Here is a 13,303-nt window from a genome sequence, read left to right as displayed (position 1 = left end):
ATATGGAAAATCCCTTCACATTTTATTTGTCCCTCTGGAAAATATGTTCTGAAATGCAGGGCTCAGCACAATTTCCCCATTCACTCTGCTCAAATCACAAAATAACGTGCTTGTGTACCTTTCTAATTTTCCTTACCAAAGGAAAACACGCTCACTACTTTCTCTTCTACATGGGTAGTCTACATTTTTTATCTGTTGGTATTTGATAGAGTCCATGATGCCATGTATCCATACAAGATGTCCAGAACCTCTGGCAGACAAACAGCCCCACAACATTAAAGATCCACCACCATATTTAACTGTGGGCACTGCATACTTCATCATCTCTGTGTGCGCCAAACCCATCTCTGGTGTTTGCTGCCAAAAATCTTTTTTGTTTTTGTTTCATCTGACCATAGAACCCGGTCGCATTTGAAGTTCCAGTAGTGTCGGACAAACTACAGACACTTGAGTTTGTTGTTGGATGAGAGCAGAGGCTTTTTTCTGGAAACCCTCCCAAACAACTTGTGATAATATAGGTGATGTCTGATGTGTTTTTTTTTTTTTTCTTTCTGACCCCAAGATCCATCTAATTTCTGCCATTCTCCAGCTGTGATCCTTGGAGATTCTTTGGCCACTTGAACCATTCTCCTCACTGTGCGTGGAGACAATATACACACGTCTTTTCCAGGCCAATTCATAAGATCTCCAGTTGATTGGAACTTGTTAATTATTGCCCTGATGGTATACATGGGTACTTTTAGCCACTTCCCATTTTGTGAAGCTCAACAATCTTTTGTAACTCATCGGAACTATATTCTTTAGTCTAACCCACTGTGATTGATGATTAATTTGGCCTGTGTGTTACATCATATTTATACCCCTGTGAAACAGGAAGTCATGGCTGAACAATTTCATGTTCCTTGTCCTTGTGCAAGATTTTTTACATATGAATGAGAATATAATTCAGATTTATTTTACTGTTTTGGTGAAACATTTTTATTTAATATTGAGAAATTTCCCCTCTTTCAATTGTTTTACTTTTAAAGGTTAGATTTTTATGATTTTTTTTTAAACAAAAGATCAAAAGGATAAACAATAAATAACATATTTCACAGCTTCTTTGCTCATATTTACCAAGGGTGCCAACATTTTTGGCCGGTACTGTATATTGTATGGCTTCAGATCATTTGAAAATTAGTCATATGGCCTACTTTACAGTTTTTCTTTTGTGTTTTTTTTGTCTTTATTGGAGCTTGAGAGCAATAGTTGTAAGGAAAATTTGCATAAATATTCTTCAAGTTGTCTTCCTGCCCATCTGGCACCAACAATCATGCCATGCTCCAAATCAATGAGTTTACTTGTTTTTTTTTTCATTCTGATGGTTAATGTGAACTTTAACTGAAGCTCTTGACCCATATCTGCATGATTTTATGCACTGCTGCCACATGATTGGCTGATTGGATGATTGTTGGTACCAGATGGGCTGGTTTGAGTATTTCTGTAACTGCTGATATCCAACAGTCTCTAAAATTTACTCTGAATGGTGCCAAAAACAGAAAACATCCAGTGAGCAGCAGTTCTGTGGACGGAAATGTCTTGTTGATGATGAGAGGTCAACAGAGAATGGCCAGACTGGTTCAAACTGACAAAGTTTACAGTAACTCAGATAACCGCGCTGTACAATTGTGGTGAGAAGAATATCATCTCAGTGCTATTCCGAGATGTGTGTTGGTGCTGCTTGGCGGCACGAGGGCGATCTACACAATAATAGGCAGGTGGTTTTAAAGTTGTGGCTATATTTATAGCCTATTTATTTTTTATTTTTTTAACAGATTAATCAGGAAGAATCACATCCCTGAAAAAAATTACGAAATTAAAACATTAACACAATTAATCACGGCGCCATAATAAGGAATATTCCTAACAAGGGAGCAATTTCAAGTCCATGTTTTTGCAAGTCTCAGTCAGCAGAGGGCAGTAAGTGCAGCTCCAGCTGTACACACAACAAACCAAGAGCTTAACTAAGACAGCTGGACGGAGCAGAGTGCAGGGTGTAACGTTTTTTTAACATTTTTAAAATACATTTAACTTTATACAGTGTCCTCAAAATGCTGTGTTTATGCTAGAAATGCTAAAAACCAGTGAAAAGAGACGCAACCACATTGAGATGCACCAATAGCATCTGTCTGACACGTGTACAGACGGAACGCAAGAACACATCCGGTAAGAACATCTCTTAAGTTTACCTTGGACAGATTCATAAAGTCATCTGCCACAATAATGTCATTATCTGAATTACATTTACACTGTAATTATATACTGTACTTTATTTGGGGGCCTTTTTTAGCAAATATTGAGATATGTGATAAATTGTGATTCATTTGATAAATTAATTAGCATATCATGTAATGCAATTACAAATGTAAATTGATTGACAGCCTTAGTAATGACTTAATTTTGATGTGTCAGGTCTCGACAGTGCTAGTGAAGGTTTGGACAATAAAAACAGAACATACAAACATCTAGTTGAGTCAAAAGTCTAGGCCAGTGTCAATCAAACCTACTTTGGTCACAATCAGCAATTTTATAATTTAGCCAATAATCACTAAATAAACAAAATAATTAAATATGCATTAATGAAACCCTAAGTAAAACTGTCTAATAAAATAAAACAAATGGGTAACTGGGTTCCAGATTTAGCCATGCCCTTCTAGTTGAGGTACAGGAACTACAACTGAGACACTGTTATATGATATAATCTAAAGGACAAGACAGAAGTGAGAAATCACAACCACAACTTTAAAGGAGCAAGGGCAGGGCGATTAGGCATATTGGTCTGTCAGACACACACAAGCACACACACACACACACACACACACACACACACACGCACACACTCACCTGCTGTATCTAGAGTCTCTTATTTCTCAGACGGCTCCATCATGGGAGGAAGAAGATGCTGCATCTGACAGAGAGAGATAGAGTGCGGTGAGAAAACTGATAAGATGAAGAGAGACTTAAATAAAAGGACAGTGTGTGTTTCACTCAAAAATGAAAATTCTGTCATCTTTTATATTCACCCTCATGATGTTCCAATCCAGTATGACATTATTTCTTCAGTGGAACTCAAAATGAGATGTTAGGCAGATGGACAGTCTCAGTCACTATATAGTTTCATTGCATCTCATTCCAAATCAAAGTGAATGTTGACCAAGGATAACATTCTACCAACAATCTCACATTGTTTTCCAAGTATGAAAATGATTTGGGTTTGGGACAATATGAGAGTGTGAGAAAACGATGACCGAATTTTAATTTCTATCTGAATAATTGTTTACCAGCGATTGACACATGGATTCATCCATTTGAAAGTCACAGGAATTACACACGAATATAGTTCCTTCCTCATGCAAAAACACACGTGACAGTCAGTGGTTAGGATCAATTGTTTCAAGGTTTTTGGGTACCTGATGTGATAGATCACTTACAGCAGTATATTTTAACTAGTGTGTTTGTGTAAAACTATATTCTGCAGTTGTTATCAGTAGTGATCTCGATGTTTTACACATGCCTGAAAAAACACATCAATGCACTTCCTGTTGCATTCATTAACATAAATTACCACATTAATACCATGTTTTGGGAGATGCACCATGGTAATAACATGTTTCGTTTGGGGGTGGGGTGCACCATGTTATTACCATATTTTCTTGGCACTCTGAAAATGGTAATACCATGTTCTTGTCGTTTTAAAATTTTGGCTTTTTGAAACATGGTAATGGTCATTTCTTTTGCACCAAGGTAATACCTCGTCTTTTTTCACTTTGAAACATGGAAATACCAAGTTTTTGGAACTGCACCACTCCATCATTCTGCATGTCTAACATGTCATCACCATCAGATACCATCACTGTACCATGGAACCACAGTACTTTATTGTGAGGAGAACTGGGTGTCAAGGGGGCTCAGAATGGCTGGTCTGTTTTTACAAGGGAGAACATGGTTAATCCCTCTCTCTCTCTCTCTCTCTCTCTCTCTCTCTGCAACATACACACACTTTCTCAATCCTATTGGATTCAAAGAAACAATGCTAATAGAATGTAAAGCACAATGCACAGTCACCAGCACTGACGTATGCACGCACACACTGCAGTTCCCTTCGAGCACCACTGCTTACGCACACAATCCACTCTCAGCCACACTCACACAAGAGAGTAACATTATTCATCTGTACACGCAGACAACTACTGCGTCCTTATCTTAGGGCAAACAGAGGGAGGAACAGCGGTACAACCCTCACGTGTTCCTCTTTTCCTCATCTGCCCTGATCCTCCTCACTGGAATGTAAGGAATCCAGAATCCACATAGAAATGCATCCCCCTCCCCACAACACCTCTAAAACACACCACACACACACACATATTAGTGCGGCTATCCTTATGAGGACTCTCCATAGACATAATGATTTTTATACTGTATGAACAATAGATTCTATCCCCTAACCCCCACAAAAAAAACTTTCTGCATTTTTACATTTTCAAGAAAACATTTTTTAGTGTTTTATTTTAAGTGATTTGGATTATGGGGACACTAGAAATGTCCTCATGAATGACATTTATAGAATAATACCCTTGTAATTACAAGTTTGTAAGCTAAAATTGTTTTCTTGTAAACCACCCAAACCCACCCACCCACACACACACACACACCCAAACACACACAGACGAAATCCTGGCCTGACCTCTGGTCTTTGTCAACCAGTTAAGAATGTATAGTTTACCTCCTCTGGTGATAGTCAAGGAATAAACTTCAAACATTTTATTAACAAACGACTCCTATGAGCCAGTTCTTTTTAGTGAATCTAAAACATACAGCACAAGCACATAGTTTGTTTCCCAAACTAATTACTCTTTTGAGCAGGTTCCTTTTAATGAATCAATCGTAGCAGTTACGGAATTTATCTGTTAGTGAAGTATTTTTCACAAAATATGTTAATGGAACCAAAATCATCAAATTCCTTACAACTCCCATTCCTAATTGGATTTGTGTGAAAGATCGGGTCATTTGGATCAAATCGACATAAAAAAGAAACCACTTTGCTCATAATAATGGCACGTTCGACATGTTTTCATGGCCATCGTTATAATTTACAGGATCTCTAGATGATCTCAGTGTGGGCCACTTCTCTTATTATATTTTTAAAGCCTCTGACCAGCTTTTTCTGTAGTAAAGCTGTGATTATGATGTCAAATGAGCATTATGACAAATTATAACACTGCTCTGGCCTTAAGTATCAGTACAAGATCTGCAAACATGGATCAACATAATAAACCTCATCCTAAACAAAGAGAGCACTGTACTGTCTCAAGTCATTCAGAGCTCATTTCAACAAACACATCCAACTAAAGTTTCACACCATTTCAAATCATCATCCAGTGTGTCTTCACTCAAGTGTGCACAATGAAGTAGGGCTGGGCCATATTTTATTCAAACTCAAATTTGAAATGTACTCCAACATGATTCAAACTGCATGTTGTTTATTAGAATGCAAGGCAACCTGGTTCGAGAAATCCAAGTTCTTTTCATAACGGGAAACAAAAGTGTGCAAGCAAAAAGCACAAATACACCACAGGGGGAAGTTGTCAACAGTGTAAATGTCAAATAAACCGTAATTCTATCTTCCAAACTAACATTTCAATATAATCACATTTAAAAAGAAAAGAACAGAAGGTTTAAATTTAGCTGAATAGCCAGTAAACACCATATAATTGCCTTTTAATAGCTGGCTCCAATTGTGACAACTTACCCCATAAAGTTTGACAATATGCTCACGGTGTAGCTTTTTTTGTTGTAGTAGCAAAGACTTGTAATGTATGTGTTTATACAGAAATTGATTTTCAAACTTAAAACTACACTGAACAATATTCACTTCAGTTAATAGTGCAATGACTAGCCGCAGTCTCCCCAATCTAGTTTCAGAAACACACTTTATAACCTCCAAATTTAGACTCCATTGTACTGTTGCCCTTTCAGCATGGAGCCACGGTGGCAACATTTCTATACTCTCTCACACACACACAGACACACAAAAACACAGACTTTTAAAGGCGTTAATCAGTTACCTACTGAGGCCTGACTGAACAAAGGTCTCATTTTAGCTATTTCTATTCTTGCAATCCAAAAGAGCATGTCTGGTTGTTTCATGTTCTATCCATGATATGCATCCACATGAGTGAGTTATGCAAGAGCTGACAGATGGAACAGACTTCAGAAACTCTTTGTGCTTGGGCACAAAGCTGTCTGAAGAAGTTATCTAAATCTGCCAAAAACCTCCATTTGGGGAGTCTTCAACTGGATTCATACATAAAAATAATCATAATAAATCATTTTTTATTCTAAAATATGCTTAAAGTATTAGGGTTGGGGTTTGGGCTTGTCCATAGCTGTCATAATGTGAAGCTTTATATAAAAACAAGAGGTCTAAGTTATGACACCAATCATATTAGTATTAAGTAAATGTAAGGCAAGTCAAGTCCCTCAGGTCACCCATGATCCAAAACGGCTGGTCATGATTACGAGCAATTAACACATTTCAAATAAGCAATAAAATCTGACAACAATAGTGTCATAAATTGTGCTACAAAATTTTCACAGTGTATTCTGACAGGCAATTGGCTCTTTTAACAGTTAGGCAGGACTTCCATTCTAAGAGTATTAAGTGTTACATATCAAGCATTAAATTTCTCCCTTTCATAAGATTACAAGTGACCCGCCTCATTCTATTCAGTCTCTAATGTAAATAAGTGTGTGTATCCGACTGTCCTCTGCAGGAAATATTGGAACAGTTTCCAGAGTAATCACTCTGGTCAAGTTACAAAGATCAGCCTCCACCTCCAAAACAGACACGACCACGGTTCTATTAAAGCATTACTACATAAGAATTTGTTGGCTAAAATTAACAAAAGTTAATTATTGAGCAGATAAAATAAAAAACTGCCCTTGTCTTATCCTGATTCAAGCCTACAACAATGATTTTTATTTAGAGCTATCGGGTCGGGTGTGCCATGGAATCGCAGGTTTACGTCATTCGTCCTTGCGTGTTTACATCATGTCCGTAAGCTCAGAAAGAATGTCCGGCTGTGTCACGTGAGTGTCATGGAAGAGAGTGCGAAAGCTGTTCAGTCTGGAGGTCGACTGATACCAATAACTAAGGTGGTGGAAAGGCAGATAACAATTAATCAGCCAATAATTTTTACAATCAATTTATACAGTATTATGTAAAAAAAATCTTTCCTTACTATGACGGACACAGACAAAGAGTCCTAAATTAATAAAATCCCAGATCCATTGTAATGTTCAACCAAAATTCCCAAATTAACCAGAAGAAAAATACGATTTGGTGCATAACGCGGGACTTTTAAGTATAAATAAGCCAGAAACACACCAAGGACTCTTATTTTTAAATGACGAAAAACTATAGACAACTATTGCCATAAAATATTTGCCGATAGATCCATAAAGCAACTATCGGCTTGATTTATCAGTAAAACCGATATATCGGTCTACCTCTAGTTCAGTCAGTCAGAAATAAATATGTTATAGTAATACAAAACTCAGGAACAAATGAAAAGTCCACGATGGGAAAAAAGAACTAAACGGGAAGTGCGGATCCAAAAGCGGCTTTATTTGGCAAGCATGAGACAGATAAAGAAATAAACATACTCAGGAACAAATGAAAAGTCCACGATGAGAAAAAAGAACTAAACACACTCAAATATGAATGAAAAGCCAACAATTATAATCATCATAATCAATGTGAGTTAGGTCTAATTGAATTGTCTAATGGTCTAACTCAAATGATCATCCAAGTATGACTTAAGACAACCAGTGTATTTTATGTCAAAATGAAACACTCAATTAGACAAGAAGTGATAGTCCGAAAGACAAGTGAAAACAACCACACAGTTTGCTTGTGACAGAAAAGAGGTGTGTTTTGTATTGACATAAGACATAGTCTTATACTGTAAGGGATGAAAACTGAAAGTAATACTGGAACTGAAAAAACAAACAAACAAAAAAATTTGTAGTATAATGTAATTCCACATACATTTTATACAAACAAAACCAAAACTATTTATGAACAATCAAAGCTCAATAAAACTAATCTGACATGAAATGTATCTTATATTTGAGCTTCAGATTAGCCACCCTTTTCTCAGCTAACCCGCTGATCTTTCTCTCAACCAACTTGATGACGTGCATCCTGTGATGCTTTTTAAACACAACTGAAGGAGTTAACGTGTGTTCTGGGCACTTGTTGGCTGTTTTTCCTTCACTGCAATCCCAATTTACCCATTTCAACATGTTTCATTAAAATCGTAGTTTTATAAAGACATTTGTAAAGTCCAAACTCTTGACTGATACTGTTCAATCAATACATTTGCTTCAACTAACTTTCCCTACTTGTCAAACTCTCTGTCTGTTACATGCCTTCATTCTCATTTTCTTGATACTGAATTCCCCTGCATGTCCTGGCTCGTATGCAGGGAAGTGGAGAATTCCAAGTGTGGGCAAGCTCAGAGCTCAGTTCTCAGCAGAGGCTCTCACAAGCATGCAGGTGTGCGTAAAGCTGCTTGAATGTACATGGCAATCAGGCCTGTAGGTGAGAATGCTATTTAGCTATTATGCAGGTGAATAAAAGGAGAGACACTTGTGTAATTCCAAGTATGCGTGTGCATATATGAAAACATGTTGTGGGAGAGATGCACAGCATGAATCATAAATCAGAGGAAAAGCAAGCAGAATTGATCACTTTGCTCACTAACAACCTTTTAACTGCATCACACTTCAGTAAAAACTGTTTAAACACTTTCATCAAACAGAGACTAAAAATGAAATCTTTTTGATTTCGGTTTGTTTTTTACAATAGCTTATATAAAATTCCAAATTTTTAATGAATGTATTCTGAACATTTTATTTATATCCCCTGAAATATTTATAAAATACATCTAGTCACCATTCTGAATCAACTTTATACTTATTTAATAACCAACATTGGAATAAAAGAGAAGGGAGCACACATCCATTGCCTGCAATGAGCCATATGAAATTGAACATGATCACAAATGAAGGCCTAAATAAATAAAAAAAACATATGCAGAATTTAATTTTAGATCTCTCGGTCAAAACCCGGCATACCTAACTATAATTCAGACTTTGAAACAAATGAAAATGTACTTTTCACCTCTGATATGTTCCTAGTATATTTAACTGTGCATGTACATGTAGTAATTATATGTAAGGGATAATGTACAGTCAGCCGGTTGTTATCGCAAAATAAACCCTGACCGGGTGGTCAGGGCCCAGATGCGAAGCAGAGGACTCGAGTCACCCTGAAGGGATTTATTTTGCGATAACAACCAAAGGGCTACTAACCTAATAAATAAATACGTGGACATGCAATATTGAAATGTGCTGAAATTACATAATTATGTCAAAAGAGCTCGTTGAACAGCTGAAATCCACCTCTGGTTTGCATTGGTGATCTGTAGGTGTTTATCTTATAATTAATGATCATCTGACTCCTCATTATCCAGCTTATTTCAAGACTACTTGCCAATAAATGAATAAATGCACACGAAACATTGATGATTCAGCTTAAATTATTTGATTAGCTTCTTGTAGAAGCAGGAAAGATGACTCACAATACCCAGATGAGTGGTCTGATTCGTGGAGGTTCAGTTGTTACTGAGAAATAACAGACCACTAGATGGCGCCATTGACCAATCAGAATAGAGTATTCTAGAGCACCGTGTAATAAATATCTGTTAAAATGGGCTTTGGCATGTCATGGAAGGCTACCTTCACATCGTGCAATTAGGCAAATAAATGTCTGATGCAGCGGATTTCTTCAGGATCAAAGCACTTGCTTAGGCTCTACCAAAAGAGAGAGGCCTAATTTTTTGGGTGACAGGACATGGCATAGCTGCTAAAATTTTAATATGATTATACCCTTTGGTCTTTGTTTTTTATTAAAAAAATAATCACTTAATAGTAATTAAAAAACACTTTCACTCCAGACCAATTAAAAGGGACTTTGTTCCCCTTTTCGTTTACGTTCTTCCAAACATTTTGCTCGTTTTTTGTTTTTGCTTTACGTTCCTTGAACTGTTTTGAGTCCCTGCTTCTAAATTATCCTCATTAATAGCTATCTGCAAACAAATAAGGTGTTTTAAACACACAATGGCTATATTTTAGAAAACTTTCTGTAATCCAACTAGATTTTTTGATTTTCTGAAGAAAGTGTGAGTGGTACTAGCTCATGCAAAACTTGCCATGATGCCATGGTGTGTTGGGTGGCTGACAGGGCATTGCTATGGAGTTTTTAGGGTGTTCTGGGTGGTTTCTAACAGGCTCAAGTCAAAAGAGCCCACCCCCACATCTAACGTCACAAAACACATCATACATTCTGCAAGAAAATCTTTGTTTGTGGTCCGCAGAAGAATGAATTGAGAGAATCATCATTTTTGGATGACTAATTCCTTGAAGGTTAGGGGGTTGTTACCAACCCTAAAGACTTGGGTACACTTTCCCACATGCGTTCTGTCTTGAAGGGTCAAACTTTAAATCCCAATGAAAAACTAAATGATAAAATAAATTTAGCAAAATGAATTTAGAAGGTCCCCAGTATAATTAACAGCATTAGCTGAGAGAGAACTTATTTGATATGTAAGCAAAATAAACAACATAACTGAGATATATCCATATGTATCGGAATCTAGTCAAAACTGGAATCGCTCAAATCTGTATTAATACCCAAGCATAGCAATAGCAATGCTCACCTCAGTAATTGCCACTAATAAAAGATGGCAGCAATAGCACAAATAGACAAATTAGGTTGTTGCTTTTCTTGCATGCCATGCTAGCTTTGGCTGGTAAACTGTAGGCCTAAACAGGGTTTACAGCATGCTGTAATGGCACACAAGACTCTAATGCAAGATAGAAGCAAACATTTAGAATTTTCTACAACTGTGCTTGTTTCATTTGAATAAAAAATAAACGTACAACTCTTATAGAGAACAACTTTATGTATGCCAGTTATCATTCAGAAACGTCATTAATGCGCACTTTAAGTCATAGAGTCAGCCCTGGGGCTGTGTATGCATGTGTGCTTTAGACCCCATTTTTGAGGGAAAATGTTTTCCTGTGCCGCTAACACAAACGCACACACTGTGCTCTCACATGACTAAGAGAATCAGCCCATTCATGGCCTCTGTAACCATAGTGACCTTTCTGACTGCAAGCGAGTGTGTGTGGGCATCCCACAATGTTTGTGTCCCCTGACTGATGACATCACAGTCTGCCATCAGAGACTCTCTGAAGCTCTTGTCACATGTAGTTGGTCGAGGGCCAGGGAGCTCAACTCACCAAAAACACATGTGCACGCGCACGCACACACACACACACACACACACACAATGTGATTATAGCAGAGTTTTCATGTTCCACACATATGTAGATATTAAGTAGAACTATCAAGGTCTGTGTGTGAGTAGAAGCAGCGAGGAAAGAAAAATCAGGTGACAGTATTGACGTCCACTTCCTGTTGTCTCTTTATCTTTATGAATGGAGGACCTGATGAATAACTTATGGCTCATGAGGGTGGAGAGTGATAGACATACAAACAAGCCAGCTCAGACCTGGTTTGTGTTCATTTAAGCTGTTGGCCTCTCTCCAAAACACCAAACACACACAACATCTTACTAATATGTTCTATGTCATTTAAACCCATTGGTATAGAAATCCAACGATTAAAAAAACACTTTATTTATACACTGAAATTCCCACTTTGGTGGTTCTGTGCCTAAATAGAGCCACCATTTTCCATTAAAACTGTGGATGCCATGATATACAACATGGTCGGGGATGGGAACTTTAGGTTTAAAGGAACTTTCCGGGTTCAATATAAAAGTTAAGCTCAATCGGCAGCATTTGTGGCATAATATTAAATGCCACAAACATTATACAAATTTGGGTTTGATTTAAAAAATTTGAGGCACATACAATGGAAGTCAATGGGGCCAATTGTAGTTTTATTTTCTCAAAAGTATAGCTACAAGACACACACAATATGAGTCTTAACATGATTTTAGTGTGACCAACACATTCTTTGTAAAGTTACATTCAAGTACTTCGTTGCCATGTCGACGCAAAGCCGTAAACCCTAAAATGACGATTTATAGAACTTTACAGCTCAACGGATACACAAGTTTTCACAGAAGAATTCATCTCAGTGCTTTTATAAAATCACAAACGCCACATTTCTTGCTTTAACCCCTCCAAAATTTGGCACCATTCACTTGGACACCAGATGAAGTTTCTGGAGCGCTCCGTTAAGCACCTTGCTTGTTCTAGCATTAAGAGAGTAAAATACATGAATTTAAGCAAGTGAAACAATTCACCAACGGGATGCAGAGATTAAACAGATCCCATTTCCAATATCGACTGACATACACGCCAAATGGACATTTTGTAGACACTGAAGCGCCTCGGTTTGAGATTTGATTTAACTTCAAGTCCTAACGTCTGCAACTTTTAGTCGGACCGTACCTTTTTATCAGCACTATCGGTATATCGGTTTAAAGCACTAAAACACTAAGTCCAACAGTTTTTCTCAACGTATATGCGAATAAGAATACGTCACTTTCAGTTTAAACATGGCAACCTTTTTGACCGACAGCATTTGCGATAAACATACAAACAAATAGCAATGAGGCGGATCACAGCACCGATATTACTGTATGTAACAAAACGACACCACTCAAAGTGATCCAATCATTCCGCTTCCCGCGCGCTCACCTTTACAACCGATTATTCCAATCAACCGGGACGGAATGTCGGACGCAGTCCTCCACTGTAGGCTTCACCGAGACCGAGGAATTTAAGAGTGTGTCTCGGGTTGAACTCCAAAAACACCGGTCAGCTTTCAATCGCGGATAAAGTCTCAAAACAGATGCTTTCTCCCCTGCGAATGTCCAGTGCAGTCTTCCATTCGGTACGGTTCAGGTGAGCAGCTCCAGTCCGCTTCCTGCTTCTTTCAGCAGACTGTGTGTGGAACAAGCGTTCGCTCGTGTTCCTCGGTTGGGTTCGTACAGCCCTCCCTGTCCACACGTAACCGCTATTTTGCCTCCAGTTCTTACAGACACCCGAACTACTTATGTGCCGTGATTTCAGCCAAAAACATAGACATTTTCACCCACAGCCGACATGAAATGCTACGGAATCTGGACGCAGTGGTGCATGTGTTTATGTGGTGTCAATA

General features: G+C 37.8%; 1 protein-coding gene across 2 annotated transcripts in view; it reads right to left on the bottom strand.

Moving 5' to 3' along the window:
• Window positions 1-13,303, bottom strand: part of LOC127631509 (phosphatidylinositol 4,5-bisphosphate 3-kinase catalytic subunit beta isoform-like) — a 91,448-nt gene extending 78,145 nt beyond the window's left edge. For both annotated transcript variants that reach the window (XM_052109653.1, XM_052109654.1), the window contains exons 1-2: window positions 12,841-13,303; window positions 2,884-2,947 (exon numbers count right to left, since the gene is read on the bottom strand). The gene's annotated coding sequence lies outside the window, so the exon portion shown is untranslated. The remainder of the gene's footprint in view (window positions 1-2,883; window positions 2,948-12,840) is intronic.

This window comes from Xyrauchen texanus, chromosome 38 (assembly GCF_025860055.1).
Source record: "Xyrauchen texanus isolate HMW12.3.18 chromosome 38, RBS_HiC_50CHRs, whole genome shotgun sequence".
Classification (NCBI taxonomy): Eukaryota; Metazoa; Chordata; class Actinopteri; order Cypriniformes; family Catostomidae; genus Xyrauchen; species Xyrauchen texanus.
The sequence above is the reverse complement of the archived record's forward strand: the minus strand, read 5'-3'. Positions and strand labels throughout refer to the sequence as shown.